This window comes from Sinocyclocheilus grahami, unplaced genomic scaffold (genome assembly GCF_001515645.1).
Source record: "Sinocyclocheilus grahami isolate Dianchi unplaced genomic scaffold, SAMN03320097.WGS_v1.1 scaffold245.1, whole genome shotgun sequence".
In the NCBI taxonomy this organism is placed as follows: domain Eukaryota; kingdom Metazoa; phylum Chordata; class Actinopteri; order Cypriniformes; family Cyprinidae; genus Sinocyclocheilus; species Sinocyclocheilus grahami.
This window is the reverse complement of record NW_015505424.1, coordinates 947,167-953,325: the sequence shown is the minus strand read 5'-3', so window position 1 is coordinate 953,325 and position 6,159 is coordinate 947,167. Positions and strand designations below refer to the sequence as shown.

The window sequence follows — 6,159 nt, the reverse complement described above, 5'->3', positions numbered from 1 at the left end:
TGAGACCTGCATCCACACGCTGGCGGCTGCCAAGTCTTCGACCTTCCCGACCCTCCGGGGTCACGGCCAGCCTTTCACAGCCAGGTTAAAGAGAATAATAGCAGGCAAACACGACAGCCTCACGCAACACACACACACACTCTCGCCGCAAAGCTGGCTCTGATTAGTGCGGACGCCGATGTGAGAGACCATATGTGAATCACGGGATTCCAGAGGACTCTCCCGTACGGAAAATCGTGATGGGATTTTGGCAGAGCTGAGCTCTGATAGTAACACTGCAAAACTGTGTCTACAAACCCAGTCATCAAAATAACATTTGACATTTTATGTTATAATATTAATGATTACAGTGCATTAAATAAAACTACTTAAAATCTTGTCACTGTGGTTTATGATGCAAATATTACAGTCAATCAAAATGTAACGCTTTTTAAAAACATACATATTAAAATGTAATTGTACGTTTTTTTTTTTTACTTTTTCAGATTTAAGAAGATAATAATATTGTATTTTTATATATGTATGCTTACAGAAAATATCACTAAATTGTAATAACCATTGATTTTTTTTGGATGATGGTACATTAAAATAATACTGAAAAGCTTTGCAAATATTAAGTCAGTCAGAAAGCCTTGAGCTTTTCAAAACCACATATTAAAAAGTAATTCGTAAAATCTGTGAGAACAACTTTGACTTTTTTTTTAGAAGATGGTATAAAATATTTTTATTTTATTATATATGTACTGCTTACACACCGAATATTAACTAATACCACACTAATATTTCAATATTGTTACATCAATTCATGATTTTTGATGATCTAATATAATAGATTACGGTCAATTAAATGATTACTTAAAAGCTTTTGTTGCGGTGGGTTACTTTGCAAATATTACAAATTCAATCAACATCCTGAGCTTTAAAAAAAATACATTAAAATGCAAGACCGATGAGAACAAGTTTCATTTTTTTTAGATGAAAGAAGACAATGGATAACACTTAACTTCAAAGCTTAATAATAATTTTATTTCATAAATAAGTGTAACCAAAGTTAAAATGCATTATAATATATGCATATTCCTTGATATTCATTAGATGCATTATAAAGAGTGTTTTAAGGCAAAATTAATGCATTAAAATACTTTTATAATGGATTAAACATAAAGGCTTACCACTTAATTTTATTATGTGTACTGATTACACACACAGATTATTAACTGAGTTCATTGACAGTTTAACGCTCACTAGTTCCTCATCTCTATAGTGTTCCCTGAACAGTGCACAATGAAATCTAATCTTGTTTCTGTGAAGATGTTTATTCTCTCCAAGGGAGCAAAAACAGTGGGCTCCTAAATCCAAGTGGATTGGAACTGATTGCATTTGGCAGCTTCTCCTTCCTCTCTTCTCGGGGAAGGAGGCACATCTTATTTTAGTGGTGGTTTGCATCCAGGAAAGTGTACTATCAGCAAGAAATCAATGCTACTGTCTCTCTGACTCTAGAAACGCTGCAGCACTGCAATTAGAGTCATTAGATCCCTGCAAAAATAAACTCCTCCTGGTGAGGAAATAAGGAAGATTTATCTCCTGCCTGGCGCTCAGAAGAGAAACGTCTTGCATCAAGAATCATTCAGTTCTATTGCTTAACGTCTCGAGATTTCAGAGAACTTCCTTCTCACTGATGAACTAGATAACTGTAACTGCAAATATGGAACTGAAAAAAAAAACAATGTAACTTCCATTTAACGCTCCTGTGATATGAAAGGAAAAATGAAAGCCAATGCAGAAACACGTGCACCAAAATAAACTTTTAAAGACAAATGACCCTCTCAGGATATCTAATTTTATGTGCTTTCTTACAGAATAAAGTGTCTGTATTAGTGTATTCTGGGAGAGGATCTGCTTTTGTGCACGTTATGAAGGCATGCATGCCAATTAAGCAATCTCTCAATGACTGCATACCCAAAAACACATGTGAAAATTTATCCTGAAATTGTGAGAGGAAAATAGCCGAGAGAGACCCTGGCGTGTCTTACGATGAGATCACAGACCCCAGAACATGATGCACCATCGACATGTGAACACAACATCAAATTATGCTCTTTATTGTTTCCCTGTGTTGTAAAATGTTGACATTTGTACTAAAAATCAATTGTTTGTACTCAGAGATCAAATTTGTATTGACATAATGAATTAGGCTATTCTGCAAGGATATTAAATGGTTTATTATAATAACTTTGTGATGGTGCAACAACAATCATCTTATCTTTTTACAATATGCATATGAGGAAATTTCATGTATGTTATGACATATGATGCTATTCCATACTCACATTCATATTCATTATAAATGATATGTATAATGCTACAACGGGGCTAAAGACATAAGATATTAAGGGACACACACAATACAGGGATAGCATGGTTTTTCTATGTCTAGTCGTGTTGCATAACTCCATGCATGCATACTTTTCCATTTTTAGCGATTATGTAAAGTGGGTGTGCAAAACAAAGCGTCTTTTTATTACGAAACATTCCCCAAGACAAAAGTCTGAGATGCCGTCGATGACTGCATCAAGCTTAAAATAACATTTTCGTAATCCTGTGCAAACCAGAGCAGAAATAACGATTACAAGAGTGCGCAAACGACTAGAAACACACACGTCAAAAAATAAAGAGTTGCAAAGAGTTCAGCTGCAGCAGCAACCTAAAACGTTTAATGCATCACTCCATTTGAGTTTATCACAATATGATGACTGGCACAAACCGCAAGAGTTTTGCACAATTAAGTTTAATGCATCTCCGCAACGAGGATCAGAAATACCCCGCACAGAGCGCGTGCAAATAAAACAATGATTTACGCACTGTTTTCAGACGTTTCTCGGTGAACAGAACCGGTTGCGCTCTTGGATCTCCGTGTTCAGCTGCAGCCAGACGTTCAGACCTTCTAACGGAGTCTCTGCGGCTTCCACAATGGGAGGAGTGAGACTATCATCGGGTCCTGCCCCCTGTGCTGCAAACATATATAAAAGAGATGGATCCAACCAAGCAGCTCAGAAAACCCTGTCAGCTTAACCTGGAAAATTAAAGAGAGTAGAAAATTCTAAATCAATGCATGCATATTAATTAAAACAGACTGAACTGGCAACCGAGAGAGTTAGTTTACATTAATTTTGAATGCAAAAAGAAGAAATTGATTAATTATTCTTTTAAATGGATGCTTACATTTCTCTCTCTGTATAGCATTGAGCATGAACATTATTTGAGCAGAAAACAGAATCTCCTCAGAAGAATAAAAGTGCATCAGAAGAATGGCTCTGACTGAAGCTGAGTTTGAGAGCAGCAGCATCATGAAGGAATGGGGCGGCCAGGTTCAGCTGGCTTTGATAGCATCCTTCATCATCCTCTTCTTCCTGGAGGCCTGTCTTTGGGTCAGAAATCTCACGATCAAGAAAAGGCTTCCAGGCCCGTTCGCCTGGCCCTTGGTGGGCAACGCCATGCAGCTGGGACAAATGCCACACATCACCTTCTCCAAGCTGGCAAAGAAGTACGGAAACGTCTACCAGATCAGACTCGGGCGAAGCGACATTGTGGTTCTGAATGGAGATGCGGCTATACGCAAGGCGCTCATTGAACACAGCACCGAATTTGCCGGGAGGCCAAACTTTGTGTCCTTTCAGATGATCTCCGGCGGTCGGAGCATGGTGTTCAGCAGTTACAGCAAACAGTGGAAGGTGCATCGGAAAGTAGCTCAATCGACTTTGAGAGCATTCTCGTTGGCAAACACTCAAACCAAAAAGACATTCGAACAACACATTGTAGGCGAAGCCATGGATCTGGTCCAGAAGTTTCTAAGGCTCAGCACCGATGGACGTCACTTCAATCCTTCGCAGGAACTCACCATCGCCGCCGCCAACGTCATCTGCGCACTTTGCTTTGGGAAACGCTACGGCCACGACGATCCCGAGTTCAGGACCCTCCTGAGAAGAGTGGATAAGTTTGGCGAAACTGTTGGCGCTGGAAGCCTGGTGGACGTCATGCCTTGGCTGCAGTCGTTTCCGAATCCGGTCCGAAGCGTTTATCAAAACTTCAAGCTCATTAATGAAGAGTTCTTCGCTTATGTGAAGGACAAAGTGGTGCAGCATAGAGACACATATGACCCTGAGGTCACCCGTGACATGAGCGATGCAATCATTGGCGTAATTGAGCACGGGAAAGAGAGCATGCTGACTAAAGACTTTGTTGAGTCTACGGTCACTGATTTAATCGGTGCAGGACAAGACACGGTGTCAACAGTCATGCAATGGATACTTCTGCTTTTAGTCAAATACCCATCAATCCAAACCAAACTCCAAGAGCAGATTGATAAAGTAGTAGGTCGTGACAGACTCCCATCAATAGAAGACAAGAGCAACCTGGCCTACCTGGATGCCTTCATCTACGAAACCATGCGCTACACCAGCTTCGTCCCCGTCACCATACCGCACTCCACCACCTCAGACGTCACCATCGAAGGTCTCCACATCCCCAAAGACACCGTGGTGTTCATCAACCAATGGTCCGTCAACCACGACCCTCAAAACTGGCAGGATCCACACATCTTCAACCCATCGAGATTCCTAGACGAGACCGGAGCTCTAGATAAAGACCTGACTAACAGCGTGATGATCTTCTCGACGGGTAAGAGACGATGCATCGGTGAGCAGATCGCCAAAGTGGAGGTTTTTCTGTTCTCTGCCATCCTTTTGCACCAGTGCTCGTTTGAGAGCAACCCCTCTCAGGATCTCTCCATGGACTGCTCGTATGGTTTAACACTGAAGCCGCTCCATTACACGATCTCGGCGAAGCTCAGAGGAAAACTGTTTGGCTTGGTATCGCCGGCATGAGTATAAATAAATAACCAGCTTGTTATTGTGACTAAAGGCCAGCAGAGACTGAACATATTACAAATGTATTCCACATAATGAGTATTAGTAAAGCTGCACTGAATGCTGTTTAGTAATTGTATATTTAATATTTATACACGTTTGCAATGATTCACATCCATAGAATTTGTTGTCAGGTAACTGAAGAGATTCTTCAGCTCTTAACAGTAATGTTTTAATTGCTTTATGTTTATAAAACACCATCTATGCTTCAAAATAATGTTAGAAGGACTGCAATATGAAACATTTATGGTCCAGTGCTAAGCCACTATCACTGTAGACATATCAGTTATTATGTAATATTATGCAATTGTTTGTAGATCGTGTTGAGTCATGTTAATGGACAGCAGCTGTTGGAGAACTTTTACTTCCTATGAGCTCGACTCAGATTGGCATCACAGTGCATTTAATTATGCTTGCATAAAACTGTATAACAATGTGATTATGTACTTCAGGTGTTCTAAGTATTAGGCATTTAAGCATTTACTTATACCCATTATACAACTTTTTATATAAATTATATTCTTTATAAAATGCATATACATTTGAGATTCTTAAGAGTCATTTGTTGAAATAACAGTAGTTTTAGTGACATGCCAATTTGCAATCAATGCTTTGCTGAGTCTGTTCTATTGCTCAGCAAATCACCCAATCAAGTCTTAAGCATCACGCTGGATGAACTATCAGCTTCCTAGTTATGTCATTTTGAAGGTTCTCCCACATGCACGAAACAAATCCTCAAAATCATGTATAAAACCAGCAGCATAAATTAGAGCTACTATCTCAAGATGTACTCCTATATCACATTGCATTTATTATGACAAATGTTTACACTGAATGTTTTGCAAGCTCTGTAACTGAAGTGCATGTATTCAGGAATCAGATTTTTTTTTAATGTTCAGGTATTGTTTTAAATGTTTTCTTTGTACTATTGGAAAATAAGCTACAAGTGGAATAAATAAAGTGCTGTTTTACAACCTGTGAAGATGCACTCTTTCTGTTTCTGTTTTGACCCTCAACATGATTCACATTTTATAAGAAAATACATGCACATACACACATACAAACATTCAATCAAATATGAAAGTCAAAAGACTAAACCAGCTTGGCATCCAAATTTACTGTCTGAATGGTCTGCATCTGTCTTCACTTATATTGTCTCTATATATCCTTATTGTTAGTTTTATGGCCAATATTTCTGTTTGCATTCAGTTTCTGAGATATTTCTGTAAAGCCA

The 6,159-nt window shown here is 39.0% G+C and overlaps 1 pseudogene; it reads left to right on the top strand.

Annotated features, from left to right (window-relative positions):
- Window positions 1-3,072: 3,072 nt before the first annotated feature.
- Window positions 3,073-5,905, top strand: LOC107598131 (cytochrome P450 1B1 pseudogene; annotated as a pseudogene).
- Window positions 5,906-6,159: the final 254 nt, after the last annotated feature.